At 40.6% G+C, this 12,519-nt stretch overlaps 1 long non-coding RNA gene across 2 annotated transcripts; it reads right to left on the reverse strand.

Moving 5' to 3' along the window:
* Window positions 1–8,569: 8,569 nt before the first annotated feature.
* Window positions 8,570–12,519, reverse strand: LOC109548065 (uncharacterized). Of its 2 annotated transcripts, none has more exons than XR_012329503.1 (4): window positions 12,229–12,519; window positions 11,877–11,972; window positions 10,835–10,930; window positions 8,570–9,654 (listed from the first exon to the last, which is right to left on the reverse strand). It is a non-coding gene; the product is annotated as an uncharacterized lncRNA (long non-coding RNA). The 2 variants fall into 2 exon arrangements; XR_004524843.2 differs by having other exon boundaries at window positions 12,322–12,518.

Raw genomic sequence — 12,519 nt, forward strand, 5'->3', positions numbered from 1 at the left:
TCAGACCGAAGGCCGATCCTCAGCTGCCAGCACCGCCTGCCCTGGCTGGTGAGCAGACAAGCCTCGGGCTGGTGCGTGCTGGTCAGGACCGATCCTCTGTGCGGAAATCTGTCCGCTTTTCCCTCTGTACCCCTGTTGCTGTGCTCTCCTCCATGGCTCCGAAGCTCCCCCCCTCTGCCACCCGCAGTCTCTGCCCACGAAGGGTCTTCCTAGTGTGTGGAAACCTTTCCTCCATGACTCCATCCTACTGCTGCAGGTCCCGTCCCTATTCTTTTGTCTCTGTTTATTCTCTTTTCTTGTGCCCTACCCAGGTACATGGGGAGTTTCTTGCCTTTTGGGAGGTCTGAGGTCTTCTGCCAGCGTTCCGTAGGTGTTGTATAGGAGCAGTTCCACATGTACATGTATTTCTGATATATCTGTGTGGAGGAAGGTGATCTCAGCGTCTTACTCTTCCGCCATCTTCCCACACTGAGATTTTTAAATCGAACAAATGTTTTTTGATGTCAGAGTGTGTTTTGCTTTGCTGTGTATTTTGTTTTTTAAGCTATGTAGCCATTTTTTCCTTTTTTTTTTTCGGAACGTGGGCCTCTCACTGTTGTGGCCTCTCCCGTTGCGGGGCACAAGTTCCGGACGCGCAGGCTCAGCGGCCATGGCTCACGGGCCCAGCCGCTCCGCGGAATGTGGGATCCTCCCGGACAGGGGCACGAACCCTGTCCCTTGCATCGGCAGGCGGACTCTCAACCACTGCACCAACAGGGAAGTCCCATTTTTTCCTTTTCTGTTCAACCGCGGTTGTCTTTTTCACTTTTAAAAGTTGCCAAAGGGCTTCCGGGAATATGGTGGAATGGTAAGACGGGGAGATCACCTTCCTCCCCACAGATACACCAGAAATACATCTACACGTGGAACAACTTCTACAGAACACCTACTGAACGCTGGCAGAAGACCTCAGACCTCCCAAAAGGCAAGAAACCCCCCACGTACCTGGGTAGGGCACAAGAAAAAAGAATAAACAGAGACTAAAGGATAGGGACGGGACCTGCACCAGTGGGAGGGAGCTGTGAAGGAGGAAAGGTTTCCACACACTAGGAAGCCCCTTCGCTGGCAGAGACTGCTGGTGGCGGAGGGGGAAGGTTCGGAGCCACGGAGGAGAGCACAGCAACAGGGGTGCGGGGGTCAAAGTGGAGAGATTCCCGCACAGAAGATCGGTGATGACAGGCAATCACCAGCCCGAGAGGTTTGTCTTCTCCCGCACCGGGGCGGGTGGGGCTGGGAGCTGAGGCTCGGGCTTTGGTCGGAGCGCAGGGAGAGGACTAGGGTTGGCTGCGTGAACACAGCCTGCAGGGATTTAGTGCACCACGGCTGGCCTGGAGGGAGTCCAGGAAAAGATCTGGAGCTGCCGAAGAGGCAAGAGACTTTTTCTTCCCTCTTTGTTTCCTGCTGCGGGAGGAGAGGGGATTAAGCGTGCTGCTTAAAGGAGCTCCAGAGACGGCGTGAGCCGCGGATGAAAGCGCGGACCCCAGAGACGGGCATGAGACGCTAAGGCTGCTGCTGCTGCCACCAAGAAACCTGTGTGTGAGCACAGGTCACTATCCACACCCTGCTTCCGGGGAGCCTGTGCAGCCCGCCACTGCCAGGTTCCCGGGATCCAGGGACAGCTTCCTGGGAGAACGCACAGTGCGCCTCAGGCTGGTGCAACGTCACGTCGGCCTGTGGCGCCACAGGCTTGCCCTGCCCTCGGTGCCCCTCCCTCCCCCCCGGCCTGAGAGAGCCAGAGCCCCCGAATCAGCTCCTACTTTAACCCCGTCTTGTCTGAGTGAAGAACAGACGCCCTCCAGCGACCTACACGCAGAGGCGGGGCCAAATCCAAACCTGAGCCCCTGGGAGGTGTGAGAACAAAGAAGAGAAAGGGAAATCTCTCCCAGCAGCCTCAGAAGCAGCGGATTAAAGCTCCACAATCAACTTGATGTACCCTGCATCTGTGGAATACATGAATAGACAACGAATCATCCCAAATTGAGGAGGTGGACTTTGAGAGCAAGATTTATCATTTTTTCCCCTTTACCTCTTTTTGTGAGTGTGTATGTGTATACTTCTCTGTGAGATTTTGCCTGTATAGCTTTGCTTCCACCATTTGTCCTAGGGTTCTATAAGTCTGTTTTTAAAAAAATTTTTTTTCTTAATAATAGCTTTTTAATTTAATAACTTTATTTTACTTTACTTTATTTTCATTCTTTGTTTCCTTCCTTCCCTCCTTTAGACAACCAATCATCCCAAATTCAGGAGGCGGACTTTGAGAGCATGATTTATGATTTTTCCCACTTTTCCTCTTTTTGTGAGTTTGTATGTGTATGCTTCCGTGTGAGATTTTGTCTATATAGCTTTGCTTCCACCATGTGTCCTAGGGTTCTATCCGTCCATTTTTTTTCTCTCTTAATAATTGTTTTTTTTATTTTAATGACTTTATTATATTTTATGTTATTTTATTTCATTTTACCTTATCTTCTTTCTTTCTTTTTTCTTCCTTCCTTCCTTCCTCCCTCCCTCCCTCCCTCCCTCCTTTCTTTGTACTTCTACTAATTCTTTCTTTCTAATTTTTCTCCCTTTTCTTGTGAGCTGTGTGGATGAAAGGCTCTTGGAGCTGCAGCCAGGAGTCAGTGCTGTGCCTCTGAGGTGGGAGAGCCAACTTCAGGACACTGGTCCACAAGAGACCTCCCAGCTCCACATAATACCACATGGCAAAAATCTCCCAGAGATCTCCATCTGAACACCAGTACCCAGCTTCACTCAACGACTACCAAGCTACAGTGCTGGACATTCTATGCCAAACAACTAGCAAGACAGGAACACAACCCCACCCATTAGCAGAGAGGCTGCATCAAATAATAATGAGTCCACAGACACGCCAAAACACACCACCAGATGTGGACCTGCCCACCAGAAAGACAAGATCCAGCCTCATCCACCAGAACACAGGCACTACTGCCCTCCACTAGGAAACCTACACAACCCACTGAAACTACTTTAGCCACTGGGGACAGACACCAAAAACAACGGGAACTAAGAACCTGCAGCCTGCAAAAAGGAGACCCCAAACACAATAAGATACGCAAAATGAGAAGACAGAAAAACACACAGTAGAGGAAGGAGCAAGATAAAAACACCACAGACCTAACAAATGAAGAGGAAGTAGGCAGTCTACCTGAAAATGTATTCAGAATAATGACAGTAAAGGTGATCCAAAACCTTGGAAATAGAATAGACAAAATGCAAGAAATATTTAACAAGGACCTAGAGGAACTAAACATGCAACAAACAAAAATGAACAACACAATAAATGAAATGAAAAACACTCTAGATGGGATCAATAGCAGAATAACTGAGGCAGAAGAACGGATAAGTGACCCGGAAAATAAAATAGTGGAAATAACTACTGCAGAGCAGAATAAAGAAAAAAGAATGAAAAGAACTGAGGACACTCTCAGACACCCCTGGGACAACATTAAACACACCAACATTCGAATTATAGGGGTTCCAGAAGAAGAAGAGAAAAAGAATGGGACTGAGAAAATATTTGAAGAGATTATAGTTGAAAACTTCCCTAATATAGGAAACGAATTAGTTAATCAAATCCCATAATCAGAGGGTCCCATACAGGATAAATCCAAGGAGAAATACGGCAGGACACATATTAATCAAACTGTCAAAAATTAAATTCAAAGAAAACATATTAAAAGCAGCAAGGGAAAAACAACAAATAGCACACAAGGGAATCCCCATAAGGTTAAAAGCTGATCTCTCAGCAGAAACTCTACAAGACAGAAGGGAGTGGCAGGACATAATGAAAGTGATGAAGGAGAAAAACCTGCAACCAAGATTACTGTACACAACAAGGATCTCATTCAGATTTGATGGAGAAATTAAAGCCTTTACAGACAAGCAAAAGCTGAGAGAGTTCAGCACCACCAAACCAACTTTACAACAAATGCTAAAGGAACTTCTCTAGGCAAGAAACACAAGAGAAGGAAAAGACCTATAATAACGAACCCAAAACAATTTAGAAAATGGGAATAGGAACATACATATTGATAATTGCCTTAAATTAAAATGGACTAAATGCTCCCACCAAATGACACAGATTGGCTGAATGGATACAAAAACAAGACCTATATATATGCTGTCTACAATATACCCACTTCAGACCTAGAGACACATACAGACTGAAAGTAAGGGGATGGAAAAAGATATTCCATGCAAATGGAAACCAAAAGAAAGCTGGAGTAGCAATTCTCATATCAGACAAAATAGACTTTAAAATAAAGACTATTAGAAGAGACAAAGAAGGACACTACATAATGATCAAGGGATCGATCCAAGAAGAAGATATAACAATTGTAAATATTTATGCATCCAACATAGGAGCACCTCAATACATAAGGCAAATACTAACAGCCATAAAAGGGGAAATCGACAGTAACACACTCATAGTAGGGGACTTAAACACCCCACTTTCACCCATGGACAGATCATCCAAAATGAAAATAAATAAGGAAACACAAGCTTTAAATGATACATTAAACAAGATGGACTTAATTGATATTTATGGGACATTCCATCCAAAACAACAGAATACACATTTTTCTCAAGTGCTCATGGAACATTCTCCAGGATAGATCATATCTTGGGTCACAAATCAAGCCTTGGTAAATTTAAGGAAATTGAAATTGTATCAAGTATCTTTTCCTAACACAACGCCATGAGACTAGACATCAATTACAGGAAAATATCTGTAAAAGACACAAATACATGGAGGCTAAACAATACACGACTTAATTACGAAGTGATCACTTAAGAAATCAAAGAGGAAATCAAAAAATACCTAGAAAAAAGTGCCGATGCAGACACGATGTCCCAAAATCTATGGGATGCAGCAAAAGCACTTCTAAGAGGGAAGTTTATAGCAATACAAGCCCACCTTAAGAAACAGGAAACGTCTCGAATAAACAACCTAACCTTGCACCTAAAGCAATTAGAGAAAGAAGAACAAAAAACTAACAAAGTTAACAGAAGGAAAGAAATAATAAAAATCAGATCAGAAATAAATGAAAAATAAATGAAGGAAACAATAGCAAAGATCAATAAAACTAAAAGCGGGTTCTTTGAGAAGGTAAACGAAATTGATAAACCATTAGCCAGACTCATCAAGAAAAAAAGGGAGAAGACTCAAATCAATACAATTAGAAATGAAAAAGGAGAAGTAACAACTGACACTGCAGGAATAAAAAAGATCATGAGAGATTACTACAAGCAACTGTATGCCAATAAGATGGACAATCTGGAAGAAATAGACAAATTCTTAGGAATGCAAAACCTGCCAAGACTGAATTAGGAAGAAATAGAAAATATGAACAGACAAATCACAACCACTGATATTGAAACTGTGATTAAAAATCTTCCAACAGGGCTTCCCAGGTGGCGCAGTGGTTGAGAGTCCACCTGCCGATGCACGGGACACGGATTCGTGTCCCGGTCCAGGAGGATCCCACATGGTGCAGAGCGGCTGGGCCCATGAGCCATGGCCACTGAGCCTGCATGTCCGGAGCCTGTTCTCTGCAACGGGAGAGGCCACAACAGTGAGAGGCCCGCGTACCACAAAAAAAAAAAAAAAAAAAAAAAATCCTCCAACAAACAAAAGCCCAGGACCATACGGCTTCACAGGCGAATTCTATCAAACATTTAGAGAAGAGCTAACACCTATCCTTCTCAAACTCTTCCAAAATATAGCAGAGGGAGGAACACTCCCAAATTCATTCTACGAGGCCACCATCACCTTGATTCCAATACCAGACAAGGATGTCACAAAGAAAGAAAACTACAGGCCAATATCACTGATGATCATAGATGCAAAAATCCTCAACAAAATACTAGCAAACACAATCCGACAGCACATTCAAAGGATCATACACCATGATCAAGTGGGGTTTATTCCAGGAATGCAAGGATTCTTCAATATACACAAATCTATCAATGTGATAAACCATAATAACAAATTGAAGGAGATAAACCATATGATCATTTCAATACATGCAGAGAAAGCTTTTGACAAAATTCAACACCCATTTATGATAAAAACCCTGCAGAAAGTAGGCATAGAAGGAACTTTCCTCAACATAATAAAGGCCATATATGACAAACCCACAGCCAACATCATCCTCAATGGTGAAAAATTGAAACCGTTTCCACTAAGATCAGGAACAAGACAAGGTTGCGCACTGTCACCACTCTTCCTCAATATAGTTTTGGAAGTTTTAACCACAGCAATCAGAGAAGAAAAGGAAATAAAAGGAATCCAAATCAGAAAAGAAGAAGTAAAGCTGTCACTGTTTGCAGAGGACATGATCCTATACATAGAGAATCCTAAAGATGCTACCAGAAAACTACTAGAGCTAATCAATGAATCTGGTAAAGTGGCAGGATACAAAATTAATGCACAGAAATCTCTGGCATTCCTATATACTAATGATGAAAAATCTGAAAGTGAAATCAAGAAAACACTCCCATTTACCATTGCAACAAAAAGAATAAAATATCTAGGAATAAACCTACCTAAGGAGACAAAAGACCTGTATGCAGAAAATTATAAGACACTGATGAAAGAAATTAAAGATGATACAAATAGATGGAGAGATATACCATGTTCTTGGATTGGAAGAATCAACATTGTGAAAATGATTCTACTACCCAAAGCAATCTACTGATTCACTGCAATCCCTATCCAACTACCACTGGCATTTTTCACAGAACTAGAACAAAAAATTTCACAATTTGTATGGAAACACAAAAGACCCCGAATACCCAAAGCAATCTTGAGAACGAAACACAGAGCTGGAGGAATCAGGCTCCCTGACTTCAGACTATACAACACAGCTACAGTAATCAAGACAGTATGGTACTGGCACAAAAACAGAAAGATAGATGAATGGAACAGGATAGAAAGCCCAGAGATAAACCCACGCACATATGGTCACCTTATCTTTGATAAAGGAGGCAGGAATGTACAGTGGAGAAAGGACAGCCTCTTCAGTAAGTGGTGCTGGGAAAACTGGACAGGTACATGTCAAAGTATGAGATTAGATCACTCCCTAACAGCATACACAAAATTAAGCTCAAAATGGATTAAAGACGTAAATATAAGGCCAGAAACTATGAAACTCTTAGAGGAAAACATAGGCAGAACACTCTATGACATAAATCACAGCAAGATCCTTTCTGACCCACCTCCTAGAGAAATGGAAATAAAAACAAAAATAAACAAATGGGACCTAATGAAACTTCAAAGCTTTTGCACAGCAAAGGAAACCATAAACAAGACCAAAAGACAACCCTCAGAATGGGAGAAAATACTTGCAAATGAAGCAACTGACAAGGGATTAATTTCCAAAATTTACAAGCAGCTCATGCAGCTCAATAACAAAAAAAGAAAACAAGCCAATCCAAAAATGGGCAGAAGACCTAAATAGACATTTCTCCAAAGAAAATATACAGACTGCCAACAAACACATGAAAGAATGCTCAACATCATTAATCATTAGAGAAATGCAAATCAAAACTACAATGAGATATCATCTCACACCAGTCAGAATAGCCATCACCAAAAATCTAGAAACAATAAATGCTGGAGAGGGTGTGGAGAAAAGGGAACACTCTTGCACTGCTGGTGGGAATGTGAATTGGTTCAGCCACTATGGAGAACAGTATGGAGGTTCCTTAAAAAACTACAAATAGAACTACCATATGACCCAGCAATCCCACTACTGGGCATATACCCTGAGAAAACCAAAATTCAAAAAGAGTCATGTACCAAAATGTTCATTGCAGCTCTATTTACAATAGCCCGGAGATGGAAACAACCTAAGTGCCCATCATCGGATGAATGGATAAAGAAGATGTGGCACATATATACAATGGAATATTACTCAGCCATAAAAAGAAACGAAATTGAGCTATTTGTAATGAGGTGGATAGACCTAGAGCCTGTCATACAGAGTGAAGTAAGTCAGAAGAGAAAGACAAATACTGTATGCTAACACATATATATGGAATTTAAGAAAAAGAAATGTCATGAAGAACCTAGGGGTAAGACAGGAATAAAGACACAGACCTACTGGAGAACGGACTTGAGGATATGGGGAGGGGGAAGGGTGATTTGTGACAAAGCGGGAGAGAGGCATAGACATATATACACTAACAAACGTAAGGTAGATAGCTAGTGGGAAGCAGCCGCATAGCACAGGGATATCAGCTCGGTGCTTTGTGACCGCCTGGAGGGGTGGGATAGGGAGGGTGGGAGGGAGGGAGACGCAAGCGGGAAGAGATATGGGAACATATGTATATGTGTAACTGATTCACTTTGTTATAAAACAGAAACTAACACACCTTTGTAAAGCAATTATACCCCAATAAAGATTTTACAAAAAAAAAAAAAAAAAAAGAAAATATATAGGTGAAATGTAAAAGGGTTGGAATAGATATACCATAACAGTAAAAACAAAACAAAACAACAAGTGGCTAAGAAAATATCAGAAAAAAATTACATTTTAAGACGAAAATTTTTACTAGCGACAAAGACATTTTAAAATGATAAAATGATTATTCCATCTAGAATGCATAATAATTATAAACTTATATGCACCTAACAACAGGACTTCAAAATACAATGAGGCAAAATCGGCACAACAGAAAAGAGAAACAGACAGTTCTACAATAATAGTTGGATACTTTAATACCCTTCTTTCAATAGCAGAACAGACAGAAAATCAACAAGAAAATAAAAACCTTGAACAGCATTATCAATCAAGTAGACCTAACAGCCATCTATAAAACATTCCACCCAACAGCATCAGAATATACATTCTTTTCAAATGCACATGGATATACTATATGCTAGGCCATAAAACAAATTTCAGTACATTTTAAAGGACATAAACAATACAGAGAGTGCTCTCAGATGACAACAGAATGCAATAAGAAATCGTTAACAGAAAGAAATTTGTTGAAAATCACAAATGGAAATTAAAGAATGTATTCCTAAATAATTCATGGGTCAAGTAAGAACTCATAAGGGGAATTAGAAATAATTTGAGATGAATTAAAATGAAAGTATAACATATGAATACTTGATTGGTCCCACATACTCTTCTGAAAAGCAGAGGGGTTAGACAAAGAGATCTAAATTAATTAAAAAATCATTTATTATTCTGGGAATAAAAAGAACTGGGCTTAGTCTCAGTTTTGCCTTTATCTTTGTGTCTGTTGATTATCTTGGAATAGTCATTACATAGTCAAAATACAGTTGCCAGCTCAGGAATCAAATACTGTCATCTCTAGGGCTACCATAACAAGATACCACAAACTTGTTAGCTTAAAAGAACAGAAATTTATTTTATCACAGCTCTAGAGGCCAGAAGTTCAAACTCAAAGTGTTGAGAGGGCCATGTTCTTTCTGACGCCTCAAGGGGAGGATCCTTCTTTGTCTTAACCAGATTCTGGTGGTGGCCATCAATCACTGGTGTTGGCAGTTGTTTGATTTGCAGCTGCATCACTCTGGTCTCTTTCACTGTTGTCACATGGAATTGTCTCTGTGTGTTTCTGTCTCTGGAAACAATTTGAATAGAATTTTCTATTTTTAAAAAACAAACTGTTGATTATTATGCTCTATTTAGATGCTTCCTATAACCCACACCCACCTCCATTTCCCCATATGTATTTGAGAAGGAAAAAGGAACTCCTCTGAGCTATCATATTGGAAAGAATCAATAATACAATGTTTTACTAGAGATGCCTCTTATCTAAAATATTTGAATTAAATATAAAATCTGGGGAAATTATCGCCCAGTTTCCCTCCTCTAGAGGCATGTTCTAAATGATAGACAGCAGAATATTTTATACCCATGAGGTTTGCTGACATTATTGATTTGGTCCAGGATCTGTATTTTCTCTCTAAAGAAAAGAGTATTCTCTCTTTACTTTCTTTAATATATAATGTTGGTGTCTTAAGTTTATTGTCAGAGAGGATGCTTATAGTTCAAATGGTTTGGTTGTATTTCACCAGTATTATTACAAGATAGTCAAACAACGGCTGGGCTCCAGGATAGACCTCGGTCCCTTTGTTCCACTGGGATACTGATCTGAAAGCCACTGTTTTCTTATATTCCAAAGACCAAATAAATAAAACAAACAAACAAACAAACAAACAAAAAAACAAGTCAATGAAACTATTTTAAAACCAACTCTCTTTTCTTCCTCATCCATGTTAATTCTCTTCTACCTAAAATTGCTTCCTGGAAGTGATTTTTATGTTTCTTAGAGCTTCTTTATGTATATATATCCCCACTAATGCATATAAAACTGTGCCTTGTAGATCTTATACTTTTTCCATTTGAATAACTATTTTCTCATGTCATATAGAGTTTATCCATTGTCCTAGATATGCATTTTTCCTGTGTATTTGAGCATCATAGGAAGATAAATTCTACTCTTGAAAATGTTAACTGGTCACTGAGACACAGAAAGCTATTATTCTTACCAGTTTTCAATAGTGAGTAGATTTTGTAGGGGTGGAATTTTAAGATGTAAGTATACTGTTTTTCTACACTCAAATTCCGTTCCCCTTATCATAGAAATTGACCAGTGAAGCGTGCTGCTGACTTTTCAGAATCCATGTACATATAATCCATTAGGGTATTAGATATAACATTGGTCAGAAAAGCATACTGTGAAACGTTTCTTTTATTTAAACTCCCACTATTTTCACTACATGGTTTCAAGATTTTACTTCATTATTGTCCTCTGGTGGTGGGCTCTGTGAACTGCATATTTACGGGTCTGGAGCACATATCTTCCCGGAGGTATACAACTCCTCAGGTACCAGCTAAAGAGTAGATGATAAGAAGCATTCAGATTTATTAAAACTCATTAAGAATATCAGTAACCTGACTGTTGTTTCTAAAAATATAAAATATTTATCCTTCTGTTGTCAAACAACCGTATTTCATGAAAAGAAGTATAAATCCTTTTTTGCTTGCAATAGAAGAACTATAATTGAAGATATTCTTCATTTGGACCAAATACCTTCTCTGAAAATATAAGTTAAAATAGGAGTTGAAATTTCCAAAATATTCTTTAGGAAATAAAACTCCACATATAATTTCAAATTATAATTTAATTTTACCTTAAATTTAAATATCTATATTGAATTTAATTTAAGGAAGGAAGAAAGAAAGAAGAAAAGAAGGAAAGAAAGAAAGAAAGGACGGAGGGAGGGAGGGAAGGTGGGAGAAAGGAAGGAAGGAAGGAAGGGAGGAGGGAAGGAAGAAAAAGGAAAGAAAGAAAGAAGATAAAGTAAAATAAAGTTATTAAATTAAAAAATACTTATTATAAAAAAATTAAGAAAAAAACGAAAGGATAGAACCTTTGGATAAATCGTGGAAGCAAAGCTATACAGACAAAATCTCATACAGAAGCATACACTTAGAAACTCACAAAAAGAGGAATAGGGGAAAAAATGATAAATCTTGCTCTCAAAGTCCACTTCCTCAATTTGGGATGATTCTATGTCTAAATGAGGGAAGGAAAGAAGGAAGGAAGGAAGGAAAGAAAGAAAGAAAGAAAGTAAAGTAAAGTAATATAAAATAAAGTTATTAAAATAAAAATAATTATTAAGAAAAAAATTTTTTAAAAAAACAGACGGATAGAACCCTAGGACAAATGGTGGAAGCAAAGCTATACAGGGAAAATCTCACAGAGAAGCATATACATACACGCTCAGAAAAAGAGGTAAAGGGGAAAAAATGATAAATTTTGCTCTCAAAGTCCACCTCCTCAATTTGGGATGATTCGTTGTCTATTCATGTATTCCACAGATGCAGGGTACATCAAGTTGATTGTGGAGCTTTAATCCGCTGCTTCTGAGGCTGCTGGGAGAGATTTCCCTTTCTCTTCTTTGTTCTCACACCTCCCAGGGGCTCAGGTTTGGATTTGGCCCCGCCTCTGCGTGTAGGTCGCTGGAGGGCGTCTGTTTTTCACTCAGACAAGACGGGGTTAAAGAAGCCGCTGATTCGGGGGCTCTGGCTCACTCAGGCCGGGGGGGGGGGGAGGGAGGGGCACGGAGTGCGGGGCGAGCCTGCGGCGCCAGAGGCCGGCGTGACTTTGCACCAGCCTGAGGCTCACCATGCGTTCTCCCGGGGAAGTTGTCCCTGGATCCCGGGAACCTGGCTGTGGCGGGCTGCACAGGCTCCCCGGAGGCGGGGTGTGGATAGTGACCTGTGCTCGCACACAGGCTTCTTGGTGGCGGCAGCAGCAGCCTTAGCGTCTCATGCCCGTCTCTGGGGTCCGCGCTTTTAGCCACGACTCGCGCCCGTCTCTGGAGCTCCTTTAAGCAGCGCTCTTAATCCCCTCTCCTCCCGCAGCAGGAAACAAAGAGGGAAGTAAAAGTCTCTTGCCTCTTCGGGAGCTCCAGAT

The sequence above is a fragment of the Tursiops truncatus genome, unplaced genomic scaffold (assembly GCF_011762595.2).
Source record: "Tursiops truncatus isolate mTurTru1 unplaced genomic scaffold, mTurTru1.mat.Y mat_scaffold_234_arrow_ctg1, whole genome shotgun sequence".
NCBI lineage: Eukaryota > Metazoa > Chordata > Mammalia > Artiodactyla > Delphinidae > Tursiops > Tursiops truncatus.